Source organism: Humulus lupulus, chromosome 7 (assembly GCF_963169125.1).
Source record: "Humulus lupulus chromosome 7, drHumLupu1.1, whole genome shotgun sequence".
Taxonomy (NCBI): domain Eukaryota; kingdom Viridiplantae; phylum Streptophyta; class Magnoliopsida; order Rosales; family Cannabaceae; genus Humulus; species Humulus lupulus.
In genome coordinates this window covers 139,498,259-139,523,135 of record NC_084799.1, presented here as the reverse complement: position 1 = coordinate 139,523,135, position 24,877 = coordinate 139,498,259, and the positions used below count along the sequence as shown (strand labels likewise).

Here is a 24,877-nt window from a genome sequence, read left to right as displayed (position 1 = left end):
TACTAGACCTGATATAGCATTTGCGGTAAGTAAACTTAGTAGGTTTACAAGTAATCCAAGTGTGGATCACTGGAAGGCAATTGGAAGAGTCCTAAGTTATCTTAAGAAAACCAAAGGACTAAGCCTTCACTACTCCAAATTTCCTTCGATTTTAGAAGGATATACAGATGCAAGTTGGATATCCAATCTCAGGGACAATTTGTCCACAACTGGTTGGGTATTTACACTTGGTGGAGGTGCAATTTCTTGGGGTTCCAAGAAACAAACCTGTATATCTCATTCCACTATGGAAGCAGAGTTCATAGCTCTAGCTGCTACCGGCAAAGAGGCTGAATGGTTAAGGGATCTGTTGATAGAGATTCCCCTAATCAAAGATAATGTATCTACTATATCGATACATTGTGATAGCCAAGCGACATTGGCTAGAGCATACAACGGAGTGTATAATGGGAAGTCTAGACATATTAGTCTAAGACATGGATATGTAAGAGAATTGATTCAAAGAGGAGTCATCTCAATATCCTATGTGAGAACAAGTGAAAATCTAGCAGATCCTTTCACTAAGCCACTAACGAGGGATTTAGTGGTTGCATCATCTCGAGGGATGGGACTTAAACTCCCTAAAGAGATTCACGATTGATGGTAACCTATCTTAACACTAGTTATTCAACTAGTGTTAGGTTCAATAGGTAATAACAAGTCAATCAAGTGAATATTAGTTGTACTCAAAACAAGTCCCATCTGAGATATTGAGTACTTGTGTGTTACCAATTGGAGGGTTAAAACCGAAAGGTTTTTTAATAGAGTTCAGTCTTGTAAAGACAAGTATTTTTGGTAACAAAATACTGTAAGAATTCTACCTATATGGACCTAGGGGTGGTGCCGCCTCTCATGAGAATTGGAAGTATTCTCAAGAACGTCCATGAATGGAAAGTGCACATGGCCATTAACGGTGCAAAGCGAGACATAGATGTCTCAAGTGAACATCGCAAAGGTGTGTGTGTTATCACCGATTTGTCATCATGAAAAGATGGTTCAATGCCCAGTGCAACCTAATTTTCGACAAATTTTGTGATAATTACACTATAGTAAAGTTCAAGTTGAAAAACACTTTACTTTATGCACTAATGCAATGACTCCTATAAGAGATAGTTCTTATTTAATCAAGTGGGGGATATGTTATATTTCAAAATATAATGATTGATTAAATAAGTGTTACAAAAGATAACTATTTAATCTTGTGGGGGAATGTTATATTATTTTATAATATAATGTAAAATTATATTATATTATAATATAATGTTTTAGATTAAATAAATGTGACATAGTGTGTCACATATTGTAACATATAATAGAGAGTTACAATATTTAGATATATGAGACATATCCAAATAATGTAACATATTTGGTGTTACAAATTTGTAACTTCCAAATATTACCCTTTATTGTGTAAATTGTTGTTACACAATATTGAGATGAATTTCATAAAGCCATATGTGATATGGCTGTTAGAGATATGATTTTAACCCCAATAATGTGTTTTAGGAGTTACAAAATCATTTCGGAGGGTTTGGAACCGTTTGGAAAAATAGCACAATTTTTTGTGCTGAAATTGGTCAGTGGTCGTGGCCTGTGGGACAAAGACCAGTGGCCGCGGCCACCATTGTCTCTGGCCGCGGCCACAGGCCAAAAAACTGACCAATTTTCAGTTTTTTCAATATTTGTTGAACGGCTCAAAAAACCCTAATAACTCTCAAATCTCTTTTTTAATTCCATATTAATCCAATTAAACATTGGTAACAGCCATGGGGGTTGGTGGAATTTGAAATTCAAAGGGTGTTTCTAAACTCTATAAATAGGAGCCTATAGCTCACTTGTAAGACACAACTTTTCTATCCACTAGAGCACTTGGCTAGAAACACCTTGAGGCTTGATAATTCCAGAAAGCTTTTCCAATATCTGAGAGAGATCCCTTAGTGCTTGAGTTAGGGGGAAATAAGCTTTTGGACAAAGGTTTTAAACCTTGTTCAAGTTGGTGATCCCCAATCCTCTTCACTTAGGTTGTGTAAGTGAGAGTTTGCTTATGTTTCTGTTCTTCTTTCTATTGCATTGTTTTCTTCTTATTCTCTTGTTCCTATTACTTGTATTTCTTGTTCAAATGTTGTAATCTTCTTTTCTTTATTTCAAACATTTTAGTTTACTTGTAACATTTTGCTTTGAGTTGTATTTCCACCATTCTCTTCTTCATCATCATCTTCTTCCTTTTCTTTGTTTATTTGAAATTTTCAGTTATAGAGTTGTAATCTTATTCAATCAATCATTATTTATTTGTAATATATTGCATAGAGTTGTAATATTATAATCATTTCCATTGAGGCAAAACAATATTTTCCTAACACTTACTGGGGAAGTGAGAGGCCAATAGACGAGGATCTCTTAGCATTGATGTTCGAGGATAACGTGCAGCCTATTTCTCAAATTCCTTCTCCTGCGCCAAATCCATCGACCACTCCTCCCAGGTGCAACACAAAAAGGCACAAGACATCAATGGTGTAAGTGAAACAAGTGGCCCAGAGAAAGAAGAGCCAAGATCCTCATGCTGGCCAACATGCGGCCAATGCCGAGGCCTCAATAGTTAATCTACAACCAAAATCCATCGAACAAGCTTCTGAGCTTCTTCTTACCCACACCCTTCACAAGGTTGGCGTTCACAAAGAAAATGTCCCTTGGTACATTGCCCTTCCAAGTGTGATCTCGAACAGGATGGTGGAAAAATATCCCAAGAAGTATAGGCTTCTTGGGATAACCTTATATAGGCCCTCAATCGACCAGAGGGGCAATGTGCCTGGACGCGCTTATAGTGTCTAGTCGAGGCAGGGGCAACCTTTCCTCTTCACGATTACTTCAGGGGGGTCTCCAATTATTTTGACCTAGCCCCTTTCCAAATAACCCTAAACGAATATAGAGTACTATCAACATTCTATATCCTTTACCACCACCTGAGATGGCCCGAAGCTACTCCTCATGAGACCAACTACCTTTTCTTTTCTTTTTTATCTCAAGTCGACTGCTAACAAGAATAATACATGGTTCTTTCATTTCTACCACCAAGAAACCACTCACACCTTCCTTACAGACACCACCTACAAATCCAATGTGGAAAATACCACCAAGAGTATTTCCTCATAGCGTCTTGGTCACAAACAACCCGTCTTTTACCTGGGGAGGTAATTTCCTCGTATTCTACTTTTTTCTTTTTGCTGGTCACTCTATTATGTCTGTCTCATATTATCCTCTCTTTTTCTTGGCCCATGATACCGAACAGAGCCTACAAAGGCTATGATGGAGAGGGCCGACTTTCTGGCCAGTTTGACACACATGGAAAAAAGTGTCAAGGAACTGGTCACGATAAATAATTTAAGGATGGTTGGGCTCTTACAACCTCATCAAGATGCAAAGGAGTCGACTGCGGGGAGTGCCATTAGTGAAGACACTGAAGAAAAAATCCCCACTGACCAGCCCCAAGACGTCTCACAACTCCCTAGGCATTGGGAAACTGGGATCAATATTAGAGAGCCTAGTGCCATTTATCGACCATCATCAATCCCTCCCGTCCATGGTAAGGGAAAACAAAAATTGCCCGAGCACCCTATTCAGGTAGATTACTCCTCATTAGAGGATGAGAATGGTTGGAATCTTTCTTTACTTGTTGCAATGTTGCCCATCCCAAACAACTTGTTCGATAGGGATGTCATCTTTATTTCTTCGACTAGTAGTTTTGGTTCAGACTTTTTTGAGACAGATAATGCATTTTTTAGCGGTAGTATTAATTTAGATAATGTAATGACCAACATCAATAGTTCGGGTATTCACACTAGAATTTTGCTTATCTTTATTTCTAATTATGCTCGTATATGTTTGACTAACTTCTTGTCTGATTGTAGTCATGTAGCCCTTAAAGGCCTTTGACATATACACTTTAGGTGGTCCTGCTGTCAACACTTAAAAATCGAGTAGAAAAGAAACTAGTGGGCCTAGTGGGGCTCCTCTAGCCGAGAAACCTCGAGAAGCAAATGTTGTTATGATTGGTTAAATACAAAAGATAAGTGTTAAAATACAAGCAAGGTATAAATACTTCGTAAATTTCACATAGTGAAGATGTGAAATTTGAGCTTCAATTGTAGGAACTTTTAAAATGCAATTTTGGGTCCAAAGTGATGCATGAAAGTATCTAAGAGTTCCAAAAAAGTTTGGTAGCATTTAGAGCATTTTTAGGACCTTTGGAAGTGTCCAAGAACAGAGAGGGTGGCGATACGTCGCCACCCAAGTGGCATAGCATTGCCTGATGCTTAGGGTTTCAAGAAACCCTAACAGGCGATGCATCGCCTGCTTGCAGACGACGCATCGCCTACTGCAGTACGTGAAAGTTACATGAAATACTGTTAATGACATGTTTTACAAGTCTAATCTTATTGGTTAGACCTAATGACGGTGCCTACTCTATATAAGGGTCAAAATAGGGTTTTGGAAGACTTGATCACTCTCTCCAATCTCTCTCTACCCTCTCTCTCTTTCTCTAGCTCTAAGAATCTCTAGTTTTTCTCTAAGAACTCTCAAAGAAAGTGCTTGACTTTGAGAGTTTAAGGCTTGTTAAATCTCAATCCTCATTTCCTCAAGAGAAGGCCTCAAACATCCATGGTGGCTAGGAAATAGAGTATTAGGATAGTGTTTGCAATGTGTATAAGCCTTGGTTTTGTGTATTTTGCTTTGCTTAAAGGATTTGCTCAAGATGGTGGTTTTGCCTAGGGTTTTTGAAGCTTCATCAAAGTTGAGAACACCATTGATCTACTTGGGTTTGCAAGTTCTTTCTCAATCTTTTTTTAAGTCCCTGTCAATCCATTTTTTTGTGTAGATTCTATTTTTTGAGGTGGTGTTATCTCACTCTCCTCAACATTCTAATACTCTATAATTTGAGATAGCATATCATGGAAGAATCTAACTCTCTTTCAGCATTGAAATTCATAATTCAAGACTTTGTTAGATTAGATAGGTTTGATGGGACTAACTTTGTTTGTTGTCAAGACAAGATTAGATCCTTGCTCACCACTATGAAAGTTTTCTATGTATTGGATAAAGACCTAAAAGCCTTGGAAGAGCCCAAGGAAGATGATACTCGAGAAGTTGTCAAAGAAAGGAAGAAGCGTGAAGAAGATGAATTGATATGTAGGGTCACATCCTTAATGCCCTCTCAGATAGTCTATATGATCTCTACACCAACACCAAGACCACAAATGAGATTTGGGAGGCCTTGGAAAAGAAGTACAAAGTGGAAGAAGAAGGTACTAAGATATTCCTTATTTCTCAATATATGGAATTTAAATTTCATGATGATAAACCTCTTCTCCCTCAAATTCATGAGTTGAAAATTATTGTGAATAAATTGTCTACACTTAAGATTGTATTTCTGAAACAATTCCATATTGGTGCCATTATAGCCAAGTTGCCTCCTTCTTGAAGAGGCTATAGAAAGAAAATTCTCCATATAAATGAAGAGATTTATTTGGAGCAAATTCTCAAACACTTGAGAATTGAGGTGAAATCTCACTCTAGAGATATGAATGAAGAAAAGTCCAATGGAGAGACTTCTAAGGCAAATTTGGTGGCTAACCCTCCTAACAAGGGCAAGGGTAAAAAACCCCTTGGGGACCAAGAAGAATGAGGGACAATTTGAAAGTTCCAAGGAATCTTGCTTTGTGTGTGGCAAGAATGGCCACTTTGCTAGAGATTGTAGGTTCAAGAGGAGCCAGAATAATGAGGCAAGAGTTAATTCAACTCAAGAGGAGTTAGTGGTAAAACTAACCAAAGTTAATGCCATTCATGGAAAGGTAAGTGGATGGTGGTACGATACTTGTGCCACCATTCATGTTACCAATGATAGAAATCTTTTCAAGACCTTTGAATCTTCAAAGGAAGGGCATGAGATACAAATGGGCAATAAGAAAAGGTCCAATGTTGAAGGAAAGGAAACTATTGATTTGTTCTTTACATCCGACAAGAAGGTTCTACTCACCAATGTCTTGTATGCACTGGAAATGAGTAGAAATCTTGTGAGTGACAATTTACTTGGCAAACCGGGAATCAAGGTTGTGATAGATTTCGGCAAGCTCATTTTATCTAAAGACAATGTTTTTGTGGGAAATGGATATGATTGTGATGGATGTTCAAACTTTGTACATCTATTGACCATGTGAACAATACCGTTTCTTCTTCCTCTTGTTATATGCTTGACTCAAATTCTATTACTTTGTTGCTTATTAGACTTGCACATATAGGATTTAACACAATTAAAAGAGCTGTCAAATGTGGATTAATTGACTGTGATAATGTTGAGCATGACAAATGTGAATTATGTGTTAAATCTAAAATGGTAAAGAAACATTTTCCAAGTGTTGAAAGGAACTCTAAGTTGTTATATTTGACACATACTGATTTATGTGAACTTAATGGAATGTTGACTAGAGGAGGAAGTATATATTTTATTACTTTCATTGATGATTGCTCTAGGTTCACATATGTATATTTGCTTAAAAATAAAGATGAAGCATTTGATGTATTTAAGGTTTATAAAGCGGAAGTTGAAATCAACTTGAAAGGAAAATTAAAGTGCTTAGAAGTGATAGGGGTGGTGAATATTTTCAAATGAATTTAATTTGTTTTGTGAAGAACATGAAATAATTCATGAATGTACAACCCCTTATACTCCACAAAAAAATGGTATAGCGGAAAGAAAAAATAGAACATTTATTGAGATGATTAATGCTATGCTATTACACTCTAAATTGATTTTTAATTTGTGGAGTGAAGCCTTGCTATCCACTTGTCATATTTTGAATCATATTCCCATGAACAAAAATAATATATCTCCATATGAGTTATGGAAAGGAAAGAAACCAAACATTGGTTATCTTAAAGTGTGGGGGTGTCTTGCTTATTGCAAGAGCACCGATCCTAAAAGGACCATGTTGGGTCCAATGGCAATAAGATGTGCATTTGTGGGTTATGCCCAAAATATCAAAGCTTATAGATTATTAGACTTGGAGTTTAATGCAATGATTGAATCTAGAGAGGTTGAGTTCTTTGAGAACATGTCATGTGATGACAACAACTTAGAACCAAATCAAACTAGAGAGCCTCAAAAGGAGACTCCTAGAATAGTTGGTGAGCAACCTCAATTGCCTAGAAGGAGCCAAATGCTCAAAGATTTGGGATCAAGCAAGAAGTGTTCTCCAATAGAGACACTATACCTTATTGAAGGTGATAATGAGGAAGTTACTTGGAAACATCCAATAGTACTTCAAATAGAAGATGATCCCAAAACCTTCAAAGAAGCAATGTCCTCAAGAGACTCCACCTTTTAGAAGGAGGCAATTAATGTTGAAAAGAATTCAATTATGTCAAACCACACATGGGGAATTGGTTGACCTTCCAAAAGGGTCCAAACCAATTGGGTGCAAATGAGTATTTATTAGTAAGAAATACCATACCTATGGCACCATACAAACCTTTAAGGCTAGGCTAGTAGCCAAAGGATTCAAACAAAGATAGGGAATATATTACTTTAACACATATGCACCGGTAGCAAGAACTACTTCTATAAGACTGTTGTTTGCCTTTATCATCTATATATAACCTTTATGTTCACCAAATGGATTTCAAAACGACATTCCTAAATGGGGATCTCGAGGAGGAGGTCTATATGGAACAACCGAAATGTTTTGTCCTTTAAGGAAATGAACATAAAATGTGTAGACTTGTCAAATCATTATATGGTTTGAAACAAGCTCCAAAACAATGACATGAGAAGTTTGATAAAGTCATTGTTTCTAGTGGATATAGACACAATAACACGGAAAAGTGCTTATATTATAAGACTTGTGGTGAATTTGTCATACTTGTGTGTCTATATGTAGATGACATGTTGATTTTGAGTAATGACTTGAAAGGAATAATAGAAACGAAGAGGTTTCTATCTTCTATCTTTAAAATGAAAGACCTTGGAAATGTGGATACCATTATAGGTATCAAATTTAAAAGGAATAGTGGGGGTTTTTGTGTTGAGTCAAACCCACTATGTTGAGAAAGTGCTCGACAAATTCAGTCATCTCAAAATCAAAGAGGCACATCCACCATTTGATTCAAACATGAAGTTTGAAAAGAATGAAGGAAGAGCGATGGCTCAATTGGAATATGCAAGTGCAATAAGAAGCCTAATGTACACCACTCATTGCATATGCAGTTAGTAAACTTAGTAGGTTTACTAGCAATCCAAGTATCAAGCATTTGAAAGCTATTGAGAGAATTCTTGGTTATCTTAAGGGTACCAAAGAGTATAGTCTTCACTATACAAATTTTCCAGAGATACTTGAAGGATATTCCGATGCTAATTGGATATCGGGAGTTGGAGATAATCTCTCCACCACCGGTTTGGTGTTTAATCTTGGAGGAGGTGAAATCTAATACGGCTACAAGAAGCAAACTTGTATATCACACTCAACCATGGAAGCGGAGTTTATAGCTTTAGCGACAACCGAAAAAATGGTCGAGTGGCTTAGGAATCTCATGATGGACATTCATTTAACCACAAATATGGTATCAACAATTTCAACACATTGTGATAGCCAATCCGCACTTGCTTGAGCATATAATGTTTGGGTTTTATGCCCTAATTAAAACCCAATTTTTTTGTAATCTCATTTATTATCAATAAAAGAATAGAAATAATTTTTTGACTTGGTCAATTACTTTGCTCACATGTTTTATTTTCATAATTATTTGTTTAATATAAACTTCTATTAAATCATGAACATATAACTAATCATATTTATAGAGACGTAATCACTGTGGAATATAAATATGATTATATGTTCAAAATAAGTTAGTCATAAGATTAGTCAGTGAACAAGATTTACACTGAATTTCCAATCTACGATATGATCTACTTACACATCGCAGTGTTATGTTATTTCCAGAATATTAGTAAAGTAGATAAGATCGGATGTATTTGTTACATCAGACTGGATCGATATTGACAGTAGACAGGATAAGTAAACATACCATTATTATCTATTCTAGTCATATCATATAGTTGATCATAGGTCAATTCAATCTCAATTCTGAGTGGTTAGTATTCTAACTGGTTGTATTATTAGAGTTCTTTGACTTGTTCGTTACCAGCTTACATGGACTAGCCCATACTTACATCTTGGGAACTCAGTAGTACAATTGAGTGGGAGTGTTAATCATAGATATGAACATCTATAGATTATGATGAACAAGTGAAATGATGGTTTCCTTTTAGTTTTATTCAAGGTGCTAAATGATAGAGATCTCATTTCAGTAATTAAATTAGTTTACTGAAATATCATTTACAAGGAACTAAGTGTTTTAAGGATAAAATACAATAAAGGGTAAAACAGTATTTTAGTTCCATCTCATTGCAGACCGTCTATAGAGGATTGAGTGACAATTATGGTTGTAACAATGGATAATCAATAACGTATCTATATTACTTATAGAGCGTTCTATGAATTCAAGAGTGCAATTCTGAGTCTTTAGTGGAGTCACGAGGAATTAATAAGTTAGTAAATTTATTTGTTAAATTTATGATAACTTATTGGAGCTTGATTTCATAGGCCCATGGTCCCCACTGTACCTTGGATAAAATCATCTAGATAGTCTCGATTAATTGATTTAATTATCAATTAGAATTAGCAAAGTTGACCAGATCAATTTTGGATAGTTTCATAGAGTTATACAATTTAGTGAAGAAAATAGATTTTAGAGAAGATTTATTAATTAAGACAAATTGGTGTCTAAATTAATAAATAAGTTTAAATCAAGGTTCAAATTATAAATAATTAATTCGATAAAGGATTTAAATAGTTATTTAATTAGTTAATCAATAGAAAATAATACATGCCTTGTTTTTAAGTCCAACGAGCTTATAATTAAATGGAAAATTTCACAGGCCTAAAGCCCATGAGAATTTTTACCTAGGGATGTTAATTGGCTATTATTTTATTAATTTTTTAATTAAAATAAACGACTTATTGAGTTTATAAAATAAATGCTAAGTGAGAGTTGAAATGACTTGTTTTTGAGAAGATCAGAAGATCTAGTCTTGATGCTCTAGGTTGTAGATTCTCTCTACAACATAAGTCCTTTTCTAAGTCTTAATTTTTCTCTTCTATTATTCTTCTCTTTGTATCTATCTCATGCGTCAAGAATTTCTCACTCTAGTCTAGGTGATTCTAAGGATACTTTGGAAGGCTATGAAGAAAATTGAAGAACGGTTCAATTTCTTGGTGATGGCCTACGACATAAAGGATACAAGGGTTAGAGAAACTGAAGGAATGACTCATTCATTTTGTTGCACAATAATGTAAGTGATCTTATCATTATCTCTGTATGAATTCAATTTTAGAAACATGTTCTGCATTGCTCATATTAATTTGTTTAATATAAGATTTATATGAAAATAAACAAGATCCTGTATAAGTTTTCCCAACATATAATAGTGTGTATAATGGAAAGTCTAGACATGAATATGCGAGACAATTGATTCAAGGTGGAATCATATCAATCTCATATGTTAAGACAAGTGAGAACTTAGAAGATCCATTTACAAATTCTCTTTTGAGATGGTTAGTAAGTTCTACTTCAAAAGGGATGGTATTGAAACTCCTAGAATAATAGATTCACCAATGATGGAAACCCAACTCTCAACTTGTACAAATTAAGGGAAATAGTTCAATGGGTAAGAACAAGTCATTGATAAGTGAATAGTTTCAACACTAAAATTTATGATGAGTTCCAATCGAGAAGGTTAGTGTTGGTTGCTACCGAGTTAGGGTTAAGCCTAGGGCTTTTAATGAAGTTCAGTTGAGTGTAATAAGCATCTATAAAGGTAGCAAAGATGTTTTATGAACTTCACCTATGTGCACATAGAGGTGGTGCCACCTCTCATGGGAGTTGGAGTTTCTCCTCCGAAAGTTCATGAAGAGATGAGCACATTGTAACGCCCTAACTCCAGGGACCGCTACAGTGCACATTGCAAACAGTGCTAAACTCGCTAATCGAGTCATTTGGCCATAAATGTGTAACTAAGTATGATTAGTGGTTTAGGGATTAAAATTTTTGGTTAAGATATAACGTTTCACTAGAACGTTTACCATATACATTAGGATCCCAAAAATATAATTTTAGAGTCTATTACAAGAGAATATTTACAACAGGCCGTTCTAAGCGGCAAAACAAGGTTTAACCCTAGTTCCTCTTTCAAACCTCGCCCAAGTGTTGGTCGAGTAGCTGCATATGTACACGTCATCACCTAAGCTCTTCAACTCAAGGATGGTCCAGCTTTCTTTTGCCTTTACCTGCACCCGTGAGCCGAAGCCCAGCAAGAAAACTCATATGCTCATGAACAGACATATCATGATATCAAATCATATCTGGCATGCCTAGCAAACATAGCTTTATTCAAGCATGCAAATGAATTCAATCCAATGCTGGGGTATCCAGGATAAGAAATCCTGCCCTTCTGATTGGAGGACTATCAAGTCAATCCTAATCAAATGAGTGTCTCAAAACTTGAGGTTCTGGTAAACCATGCTGAGTGACTGACAAGCACGTCACTGTGGGGTCGGTGCCCATAGCCATGCATATGATGATCAAAATGATCATACAGAGCTCATAGCTCTGATTAGATGAGTGAATATCACTTGAGGTTCTGGTAAACCATACTGAGTGACTGACAAACAAGTCACTAGGGCCTCAGTGCCCATAGTCGTGTAACGACACCGTTACCTGGGCTTTTCTGCAATGGCTCTTATCAGATGAGTGACTGACAAGCACATCACTGTGGGGCCGGTGCCCATAGCCATGTGACATAACAGTCACGGGGCTTGCTGGCCCTGGCTCTAAATGGCTAGCCTTTGGCTAGACAAGTTCTTTTTAGTATTCATCGGCCTTGAGGTCGATCCGACATTAATGCTTATTGGAGTCATTCAATGCAGAAAGTTGATTAGATCTAATCTTTGTTGGCTTGCGTGAAACACGCTAAGGCCGTCCTGACTAATGAGTCAGCGCAACGTGACCAATGCCCAGTACCACTGCTGAACCTGACTAATGAGTCACAGCTTCATAGTTGATACTAACACCTTTGCCAATTCTGACTAATGAGTCAGTACCATGCACAAGTAAGCATTGCTACCAAACATATATCATATGTCACTCATCCAAAGATGAGGCGTTCAACATGCTTACTTAACAATTGTGAGCATAATAATGATCATGCACAAACACAAAGACTTAAGCTCTGACCAATCTCATATTCATCATTCATGGCATGCCCTAATCACATGTTTCTCGTGCATCACATGCATCACACTTAATCATCCTGCATGCCTCAGTAATAATCATATGAAAATGAGCAAGATTTCTAAGCATTCATTATGCTATCAATGTTTACATTTAAACATCCAACATGCATCAATAATAGCCATGCATGTCACACATGAGGTGCAGTTTTCTTACCTTCGGTCCAAGCACAAGTTACCAACAAATGAGCCACAAGAAAGATCCCGATTCCAAGCCTCTAATGAAAACCTAGTCATAACCACAAATGGTGATCCAATGAGTTCAAGTTCTAAAACCAATCCTTGAACTAAAACTTAGCCTCCAAGACATCAATCCTCACTAATCCGGGTAGTAGGAATGATCCCGAGGCCTAAAACCATGTTCGCGGGGTCAAAACACCCAAACGGGCTCAAAAGCCTGCCTGACCCGCGGCCCCCAGCACAACCAGAGGCAAGCACCGCGGCACCCAACAACAAGGGCCGCGGCGCCCACCAAGAGCAAAACAGAGCACCTGCTTCATCGAGCAAGGGCTGCGGCCCAACTTCGGGGCAACCATTTTTCTTCGTTTTTAACCTTTTAAAACCTCCCAAAAACATGTCTAAACATTCCCAATCATTAAATCAAAGTTCCCAAACTCCCCAATGGTCCAAAACCACCAAAACCTGAGGCTCAAACAAACTAAAAACTCAACGATTCACAAAGTCCAATTCAAGCTTAAAAGCTTTTAAAAACTTAAAACTTAAACTTGAATTACCTCCGATTGAGTTGTTTCCAACTAAATCCTCCAATTAATAAGCTTCTAATTCTCCTTAGGATTGCTATGCCTCGATCCTCGCTTGATTCCGAGTCCTAGAACTCAAGATACCTTCGAAAATGCGATCGGGAGACGAAAATGAAACTTTTAGGGAGAGAGAACATACATAACGTTCTTTTTATTTTCTTAAAAGGTTACTTCAAGCTTAAGTAGCTTCCAATAAAACCTAATGCTCGGGGTCCCGAAAACACCCCCGGGGACATTATAGTCAAAACTTCCAGAATTTCCCCCTGGTCTTACTAACTCCCAATTTATCACCAAATATTAATTCCCATTACCCAATAACCCGGTAATGCTCTAAATACCCCTTGACTTACTCCAAGTCAAGCTTAAATCCCGTTGTGACTTTCCCACTAGCTTACCTCCTAGGATCGTCTTGTGCTGGGTAACCCTGGCATAACCAAATAATAACAAAGCACCACGCCCATTTCACATATATGCCAAAAATGCCCGAAATGGCCAAAATATGAAAATCACCCAATTAATCACAAATGGGTTCACATGCATATTTAATACACCTAAACATGCATATTATCATTAAATAGCATAATAAATCAATTATGGCCCTCCCAGCCTCCTAATCAAAGTTCTCAATCTTATTAGGAAATTTGGGGCATTACACACATGACCATGATAGTGCTAAGCGAGAAAGTGGGAAAAACAAAAGATGTGGTGGAGGTGTGTGAGGTATCATTGATTTTATCATATGGAATACTTGGTTCAAGCTTTAAGCAACTAATGATTTCGATAAGACTTTGTGGTATTTTCACTTAGGTAAAGTTCAAACCAAAATGCACTTTATTTTATGCACCAAAACTATTTTAAGCTAGAGAATGAGGCTTGTATTTAACCAAGTGGGGGATTAATATGATTTGTTAAATACAAAAGATAATTGTTAAAATACAAGAAAGGTGTAAACACTTAGTAAATTTCACATAGTGAAGATGTGAAATTTGAGTTTCAATTTTAGGCACTTTTAATGAAAATTTGGGTCCAAAGTGATGCATGAAAGTATCTAAGGGTTCCCAAAAAGTTTGGTAGCATTTAGAGCTTTTTTATGACCTAGGAAGTGTCCAAAAATAGAGAAGGTGGCGATACTTCGCCATCCAAGTGGCATAGAATCGCCTGATGCTTAGGGTTTCAAGAAACCCTAACAGGCGATGCATCGCCTGCTTGCAGGCAACGCATCGTCTGCTTGAATTTCTCCCCAGAATTATTTTCTTTATTCCGCTCTGGTCACCCTCACCATTTCCCTTCCTTTTGTTACTCCCCCTAGGTTATTCAGGGTAACGATTTGAGTCGTAGCTACAACGTCCGTTACCGCTCCAACGGGTTGGACAAGGATCTGGTTGGTTCCTGTGACGGAAGCTTGCGCCTCTTCCATGTTAATCCATCTTTGAGCTCGTGTCAAGAATTCGTCCACACTATTAACTCCTTTTTCTCTATAATTATTGCCACAGGTTGCCCCCAACAAGGATTCCTGTCCCTAGCTCGTGCAACGACATTGGCAAATCTACTTAGATATGCCTTCAATGTTTCTCCAGGTTGCTTCTTTACATTGGCTAATGAATTAGCCTTAATTCGAGTTGTCTGGGAAGCCCAGAATGTTTTTTTGAAGTCAGAAGAAAACTTCTTCCACGAACTTATAAAATGCCTCTTGTATTGCTTAAACCACTGCCTGGCTGGCCCAATCGGAGTTGAAGGGAATAAAATGCACCTTAGATCGAGTCCAACATTGTGGGCCATCATCATGGTATTAAACATCCTAGGTGGTCTGATAGATCTCCATCTCCATCAAACTTTGACAAGTGTGACATTTTAAAGCCTATCGGATATGTGGTCGCCGCAATATTTGGAGCGAAAGGCTCGAGCTCATCCTCTGAGTCACAATCGTCTTTATATTTTCCAGATAAAAGCCTCTTCATTTTCTCATCCATCAGAGCTAGCCTCTCGAGGGTTTTTTCTCCAGTCCCTAGGTTATCTGGGGGATGTTCAATAGCTCCCATCCTATCGTACACGTTTGATGGGTTATTGTCCTTTCTAGCTCGAGCTTGGTTTAGTAGGGCATTCCCATTATCACGTACTATGGAAGACCGCCCTCTTATCAAGTATAACTAAAATATTCATTCCGAGATGGACTCCTTCTCTGCGAATTCAGACGATCACGCAAATCAGGTTGTGAACTGTACCGAGGGCTTTGTGCCGAACTTAGCTGATTTCTCAGATCGCCCTCGGACCTACCACTTCGACAAATTTCAGTCCAGTAACTTCCATTTGCGAAGCTTACAACTCGCGGTTGAGGCCGAGGATCTAGATTTTCAACACGTGTAGGTATGAGCAGACGGAGGAGGATTTCTCTTACTGTCTCCATAAGCTGGAATGTCCCACATAGGACGAGGTGGTGTTGGATGTCTAATAGGTGATAGGGGATGACTTATTGGTGAGGTAATCCTTGTCCCATCAGGGCGAAGTAGATTAGCCCGCCTCTGCTCTGCCCCATTATTTCTAGCTCTCTGCGTCTGATGATACGATTGTGACGTAGGAGGGTTTGCTAGAACATTTTGTCTCTGTGAGCCTGTCCCAGCCCCTCCTCATGGATTTCCATGGGTACTCCTAGGTGCTTGTGAAGAAGGCACTAAAATTGGGGTTGCGGTTCTAACCGATCGACTGATATGCTGATGACCCCTATGGGGCCACTGGGATGAGCATCCTGGCAGTCTCGCCCTGTTGGAACAAAACTTAGGGTGGCAATTCTGACTGACCGACTTTGTTTGGATTAGTTATTTCTGTGGGATTTATGAGACCCACTTTGCCTATTTTTGACATTAACGTCGGTTGCAAGAAGGGGTAACCGAGCCAAAACCTCCTCAATTTGCCTGTTTTCCTTAGTGAGATGGCTTCTTAACTGCATGTTTTCCATCTCAATGGCAATTAAGTAACCTGAGTTTGGATTCAGTGGTAATGATGCTGAACTCCTAGTGTCGCCGTGACCTGCCGGTTGTTTTCTCAGACGTTGCTGGACTTCAAGGCATTGCTCATTCGAAACAGCGGTATGATGGGCCTCCTGCTCACTAGCTGTTATATCTCATTGTCATGCATTGAGCGAGTGAGCACCATGATGAGATTCGACTGAGATTTTGATAAAGCACTAATTTTCCTCTCAATGAAAGCACCAAATTGTTGACGCAGTTTTTTGCCAACAGTGTATTAAGAAATAATAAGGTAGATTAGTGCTTAATAAATCGTAATGAAAAATAAATGATTTCACTCAAGAACACAAAACTTTTACGTGGTTCAGTGGTTAAAATCCACCTAGTCCATGAGTCTATATTATTAATGTTTCTCTCTCTATTTTGGCAGAGATTTGGTATTACCAAATCATGGTCCCCCTCCCTGTCCAATATTCCCAGTATTTATAAGGGAATTCCATAGACAGGTTTGGGTAACCACGTGAGTCAATCATGCATTTATAATGGGATATGATTTGATCACAAAGTAAATGTTCTCCTAACATCTGGGACATTAAATATGATAGCATGGTCTTAAATAAACGCATAAAAGGACCCGAGTCTCTGGGATCCACAGGTGTGCAATATATTAGAATTACCACGAGCTGGTTGTCTCCTCCAAGCTCGTGCTTAGACATCTATTTTAATATCCTGAGCTCGCACTTCACGACCTTCGTATACCTTGCTTGGGTTAGACCCAAGGCGCCTGACACCACGGGTGACCACACAAAATCTGACCTGTCCACGTGCATAACAATCAGATATCACTCCCATGCTACGTCTCCATATATTTATTTGCCAGTTGTACCCGAGCTAGGTGAATAAACTCGGGCTGAAATTAGGGTACAACACATCTCAAAATAGCATTTCATACTTCATATCACATAGTACATCATCACACATAGCATATTTTTATCCTCATACAAACCAACCATCATATACCATACATCATTCAACAATAGCTTATTTAAGCATAACATTAGCATATTCAACATTTCTGGGCTAGTGTTGTGGATAAATCCAAGGAAACAGATTTGAAACTAGAGAATGTGCATATTGTTTGTGAGTTTCCGGAGGTATTACCAGGATTACCCCCGGACAGAGAAATCGAATTCGTGATCAAACTTGCACTAGAAACAGCACTGATCTCTAAAGCCCCCTATCGAATGGCACCTATGGAGTTGAAGGAACTTAAGAACCAGCTACAGGAATTGCTGGATAAAGGGTTCATAAGGCCTAGTCATTCTCCAAGGGGAGCACCAATTCTATTTGTGAAAAATAAGGACGGGAGCATGAGAATGTGCATTGATTATCGAGAACTCAATAAGGTCACCATCAAGAACAAATATCCTTTGCCTAGGATAGATGACGTTTTTGATCAACTACAAGGGGCACCAATATTCTCAAAGATTGATCTACGATTCGGGTACCATCAGTTGAAAGTGAAAGAGGGAGACATTTCGAAGACGACTTTCAGAACTCGCTATGGGCACTATGAGTTCCTAATGATGTTTTTGGACTCACTAATGGCCCAACAACATTAATGGACATGATGAACATGGTCTTTAAGGACTGTTTGGACAAGTTTGTAGTAGTGTTTATAGACGATATCCTTATCTACTCAAATACCAAGGAGGAGCATGAGGAGCACTTGAGGTTGACCCTAAAAAGACTATGAGAACATCAGCTATACACTAAGTTCTCTAAGTGTGAGTTTTGGCTGGAATAAGTAACTTTCCTTGGGCATATAATGTCCAAGAGTGGGATAGCAGTGGATCTGTCAAAGATCGAGGCCATTAGAGACTGTTCCCACCCGAAGAATGCCTCAGAGGTTCGAAGCATCTTAGGATTGGCGAGTTATTATAGGAAGTTTGTCGAGGGTTTCTCAAAGATCGCCACAACCTTGACCAACTTGTCCCACAAACATCAGAAGTTTGCATGGACTGAGAAATGTGAAGAAAGCTTTCAAACCATGAAGGATAAGTTGATTTTTGCGCCTATCCTTTGTGTTACCATAGAGGGGCGGGAAATTTGTGGTGTATTGTGACACATCAAAGAATGACTTAGGGTGTGTGTTGATGCAGGATGGGAAGGTGGTAGCTTATGCTTCTAGACAACTTAAGGATTATGAGCAATGATATCCCACTAAAGATATGGAGACATCACCTATATGGGAACAAGTGCGAAATCTACACTGACCACAAAAATCTGAAATACTTCTTCACTTAGAAGGAACTGAATATGAGGCAGCGAAGGTGGTTGGAGTTATTGAAAGACTACGATTGTGAAATTCTATACCACCCAGGCAAGGCTGATGTGGTTGATGATGCATTGAGTAGGCAGGGACATGGGAGCGTCTCAACACTGAATACAATAGAGATGCCTCTTCAGAAGGAGATTATAAACGCCGACATTGAACTTGTGACAGGAGGCCTAGCAAACCTCACATTTCAATCCTCCCTACTAGAACAAATTAGATAAGGACAAAAAGTGGATGAAGCCCTAATGAAGCAAGAGGCTTTGGTATAGAAGAATGGTAGCAGTTACTTCACGATGTCCAATGGTTGTTTGCTGTGATACAAGGATAGGATTTGTGTGCCTAATAATGATGAGATTAAAGAAAGTATTATGAATGAGGCGCATACAACACCCTATTCCTTACACCTGGGGTCGACGAAGATGTACCAAGACCTTAAGGCGCTGTATTGGTGGCCTGGTATGAATAGGGATATTGTTGAGTTTGTTGCCAGATGCTTGACATGCCAGCAAGTCAAAGCAAAACACCAAAGGCCAGCAGGGTTACTTCAATCACTTTACATTCCAGAATGGAAATGGGAGGATATAACAATGGATTTTGTGGTAGGGTTATCTAGGACCACAAAGCAGCATGATTCTGTTTGGGTAATAGTGGATAGACTCACTAAGTCTGCCCATTTTCTACCAGTTAAGACTACCTACTCGGCGAACCAATATGCAGAATTATATGTGAGTGAGATAGTCAGACTTCATGGGGTTCCAAAGTCAATAATTTCTGATTGGTGTTTACATCGAACTTTTGGACGGGACTACAAAGAGTTATGGGAATAAGGTTAAAGTTTAGCACTGCGTTTAATCCTCAAACCGACGGGTAGTCTGAGAGAACTATACAGATTCTGGAGGACATGTTGAGATGCTGTGCTTTGGACTTTTTAGAGTCTTGGAATCGATACCTACCCCTAATGGAGTTGTCCTATAATAATAGTTATGAATCTACTATTGGGATGGCTCCCTATGAGATGCTTTATGGGTGTAAGTGTAGATCTCCCTTGAACTGTGATGAATTTGGAGAGAAGCAGATATTAGGCCCCAAGGCAGTTAGGGAAGCTAACACAACGATTGAGAAAATTCACCAAAGGATGCTTACCACTCAAAGTAGGAAAAAGAGTTACGTGGACCTTAAGAGAAGGAACATCAAGTTTTCAGTGGGCGAGTTTGTGTTCTTGAGAGTGTCGCCAATGAAAGTTGTTATGCGTTTTGGGAAGAAAGGGAAGTTGAGCTCGAGATATATAGGTCCATTTGAGATGTTGGATAGAGTAGAGCAAGTTGGGTACTGTTTAGCACTGCTCCCAGCACTACCTGAAACGCATAATGTTTTTCACATCTCGATGTTTCGTAAGTACGTGTCAAATCCCTCTCATGTTTTGAGTTATGAGTCGTTACAGCTGAAGCAGGACCTAAGTAACGATGAAGAGCTCGAGCGTGTTATCGAAAAGGGAATCAAGGATCTGAGATCCAAAAAGATTCCACTAGTTAAGGTCCTGTGGAATAATAGTACGGAATGAGAAGCAATATGGGAGTTGGAGGAGGACATGATAGAAAGATACCCTAAGTTATTTGGTAAGAAAGAATTTCGGGATGAAATTCCTTTTAAGGAGGGTATATTGTAGTGCACAATTTTTTTTTTTAATTTTGTGCTTTGTTTTATTTAATTGTTAAGTGTTGTGAATTTTTTATTTTAATTGTTAGAATTGTTTGGTAGAAATTTTGTGTTTATTTAATTGAAAATTGTTTTGTTTATTTATCACTTTATTTTTGTGAATATATGAGTTTTGGTTGAATGCACCAAGGTGCATGGTAGGTAGTGATGCACCCTAGTAATTAAGTGTGTGCATGTGCATGGTTGCATGGTGCACTTGCATAGAATTTTCTACACATTTTATTGTTTCCTTTTATTAGATTTATTTTTATTTAATTAGAAAAAAATAATAAAAAAAAGGGAAAGGAAGAGAGGTGGATGGAAATAGGTGGGAAAGGGAAGATTTTATTCCCATTTATTTTTCCAATCAAATCAAATTAAATAAAAGAAAATAAGCATAAGAGGAAACTTACCCATTTTCGTCATTAGGCTATTTTTGGCTAGGTTAGAATAAAAAGGGAAGAGAGAAAAATAGAGAGCATTATGCTCCTTGGTGGCTGCCGAATTTCATAGAGAGAGAGAGGGAGAGTGAACATGAGCTAGAGAGAAGGAGAAGAAGAAAGAAAGAAAAGGGGAAAAAAATTCAAACCTAGGTGAGTTCTTTGATTTTTGGTAGTTTAATCCTCTCTTCTACATTCTCATCTTCTTAATCTATTTTTCATGTTAATGTTTGTGTTTTTCTTATGGATTTCGAAACCTAGGGGTTTGATTGAAGGTGGTGACCATTTTTGGATTTTTGGTTTCTATAAAGGAGGTAGTAGATCTCTAAACTTTGATTTTTATTTAGTTGTTATATTGAAAGGATCTTGAGGTTTTGATGACTATTTTAATCCTTTCCATGTGATGATTTGATTTGTTTTGAGGTATTAGATTTTGATGCATGATGATTCACGATTATGATTATTTTGTTATTTAAGGAGGATGTATGATTAAGTTTGACAAGGGTCTTAGGTTTTGATCTATTAAAATATCATGATTGTTGGTACTTCATGTTTATGTGTATGTAGGTTTCGGCCTATGCAAGTATAGGGATCCTCTTTGTATTTTTGTTATTTTAATTTTTATGTTAGATCCATGTTCTAGGATCCTATGTGAATTTTGGCATGATAATTAAATCGGACTCTTATTATTGAATCCATGAAATTTGGTGAATATGTTTATGAAATTATGATGTATCAATAGGTTAATGTATGCACGAATGATGATAGAAACATGATAGGAAGCATGTGAATGTAAATGAGAACTTTGGTTTTATTTTTATGTTTAATTCATGAGGGTTTCAGCCTAGGGTTATTGTCTCATATATGTGTATGATTGATCTTGAAGCATGCCTATGATATGAATGTCTATGTGATGTTAGGGTTTTCTTAGATTGACAATATGATAATAGGTGCATGCTAGAGTTGTGTTTAAATTTGTGTTAACTAAACATGTATGATTATTGTATGAGTTTTGTGAAGCATGATGTAAAAGGATGAATTTCATGACTGTTATGTTTGCTGATTTTTGTGTATAAATGGTATGAAATATGATGAAAATAATGATTTGCATGCATAAATATTTTTGCAAGTGCTATGATGATTTTATGAAATTAAAAGGGAATTTTAATTTACATTAAAATGATATTTTTACTCAAATAAATACATACAGTTTTTTTATATTTTATAAAGAAAATATGAGTTTTAATTCCAAGATGGTGATTGTTGAGGGTTTATCTTGTTGCTGGAATTTTTGGTAAAAATTATGAAAAGTCTTTTAAATGAAAGGAAGTTTGTGTGTTTGTTGAAATAATATAACACCCTAAACTATGTATATATTAAAAATGACATTTTAAATGTAACCTTGAATGTTCACATTTTAATGAGTATGATTTTCTTTATTTTTTAATTAAGAAAAATGTTAAGATTAAATTCACTTGTGATTTTTAAACAAATTAAATGGTGGCTGAAAGTTTAGTTTAATAAATTAAAAACAATTATTTTGGACTACATAAATTAAGCCTTAAATAATACAAGCAAAAAATTTTCTCAAACTTAAAATTATATTTTTCTCACATCAAATTTTGTAATTTTATTGATTTAAATAAAATTGTTATTTTCTAAAGGAAACAAGATATTTATAAGTACCTTTAGATTAACTCAAGTTTTTGTTATTTTCTGTTGACCCTCGAATTAGCCAACGACACAGAGTCAAGAATACGACATGATATAGAACGACACTTGAAAAGATAATCTAATGAAAAGGAAAAAACACCAAGGAATTATAGTGGTTCGACCCCAGTGATTGGTAATGACCTACGTCCACTTAGTGATATTGTTATTATTGAATCTTAAAGTCATGATCAAAGAACTAGGGTTCTTGAGTTTCACAAACCTTGAAAGGATTACAATAGAATCATCCACAATCACTATAGCTCTTTCTCTCTTAATATCAAGCAAAAAAGCAAATGAATCGAAAGGTCCCCGCCTTGAGCTATTTCATGCATATTTATAGGCTCAAGGAGGGTTACACATGCTAATGTGTCCTATCTTTCCTTAATAATCGCGTTTCAAGGATCATTATGAGGAAATATTCAAATACAGTTTATATTAGATTACAACTTAAGAAGGAAATAAATCGGGCTTCACGACCAGCCTGGTCGTACCAAAGATTAACACTGACGATGAGGTGCGCTTTTGGTTGATAGTCGAACATCACATTTGCCCTTTAATTCCGCCATGTGTCAATCGACGTGTATATAATCTTTGCCATGTCATCAAATACCATTTTTGGGTAAACATTTTCTATGAAAATTTAAAAATAATAAATAGAATTATTATATTTTTGAAAATGGCTAAATACATTATTTTTATGAAATAAAAATAATGTCTTAAGAGGTTTAATCAACTTAGGGATTTAAAGGAAATAAATAATGGTGAGAAATTATGACTTATAAATCTTTATTTTGAATGATAGAAATAAGCGCGTAGAAATTATCGTTTTTAACATCACTTTTTAACATCGTTCCCACGCATGCATGTCACATGGAAATGTACTTTTACGTTCAAAATTATGGCTAATATTCAACCCTATGATTTTTACTTGAAAACCATGCATGTATTATAGGTAGAAGTTGCATTATTCTTTTGTGATTTTATGTGAAAAATGTGCATGATTGGAAAAATATGTGTAAATTTCACCATGTGTGCATGGCCCATGCACACATGGGGTATATGAGTTGGGCACAAGAAAGTCTTATGTGATGCTAACAAATTGCTATTTGATTTTGAATATAGGTTCATTGTGAAGTTGTTCAATTTTTTCTTTGCTCGGACCTAAGGTAAGGAAGTTAGTAGAAATCTATTTATTTATGTTATGAACGGTAAGATAGGTTTGTTCAGGTTAAATGCTATGTATGATGATGTACCATATGATATGAAGTATGAAATGATATTTTTGAGATGATATGATGAGTTTGATGAATCATGTATTTCCCTTTGTGTTGATATGACTGGATTGCATGTGTTTTGTATGCTAGTTGAGAAAGTATATGGTTGTTAGCGTGCTGAATGCGACCCAACAAAGGGGTTATTAAGGATATAAAGCCGTAACTCGAGTTACTAAGGATATAAAGATGTAACTCATAGGTCGGACGTGCCGAGGTTATTCAAGGACCAAAGCCTCCTGTTTACCTCAAGGTGTGACATGGACAAGAGAGGGGGCCATGCGCACAAGGATGTAATGATAATGTCTATGATGTTATGCTTGAATATGCTATTGTTGAACGATGTATGGTATATGATGATGATTATGTTTACGCATGATGCATGATGATGATGTTTAAGAATGATGTATAACGATGTATGAATATGAATATGTTTTGTTGTGTCTACTTGTTTGTTGTTTGTACTTCCTTACTGCGCTTTTAGCTCACCCATTACTTTCCTTTTCAGGTAATAAATAAGGTTTCTCTTTGGCACGCGTGGTGATGTGGGGAGTTCCGACGTCAGAGTGTGTATGGCGTGGGGGTATCCTATGGGCGAGCAAACGATCAGCTTAAAACGCCAAAATTTAAAGGATGATGTTATGTTTTTATTTTGGATTTCCAAACTTGTTAGTGGGACTTGAACTATATTTATTTTTAAAACGTTGCATGAGAACTTTTATTTTATTTTAAACTATTACGTCCAACTTGCATGTTTTAGCATGGCCCCACTGGGATTTTCATATAATAAGTGGTTTTCTTCTATAAGTTTATGAGCATGTAAATGTTTTACAAAGTATTTGTCTAGGGAATTTTACAAATGATATTAGAGATGGTCATCCATGTTTCCAAGGACCCTCCCCATACACGCTAAAGATGGGAAAATCTCACCTCACCGTGCCGTAAGTACTTGCTCTAAATGTTATCTATATTCTTTCCTATTTTTAAATTTTGTAGTTTTGTAATTGCTGTGTAGAAAGTATGCCTCTAGTAATTAGGACTTCTAGAAAGAAACTTCTCGATGAGATTAGTGGGATCTCAAGGGTTCATATAGATGATGTAAACGACAGAGATGAGTGGATATCAGATCCCTGAAAGATGTTTGTTGTGAATGAACATATTTAATGGATGAGATGCATCATAGGAAATCACAAGTATGACACAATCAAGTTTCAAGTAAAGCAAAGAATGGAATACGCCAATGATAATATAATTGGACA

The 24,877-nt window shown here is 37.0% G+C and overlaps 1 protein-coding gene across 1 annotated transcript in view; it reads left to right on the top strand.

Moving 5' to 3' along the window:
- LOC133792231 (uncharacterized) overlaps window positions 1-24,877 on the top strand; it is a 34,655-nt gene that overhangs the window by 8,544 nt on the left and 1,234 nt on the right. The window lies entirely within an intron of this gene.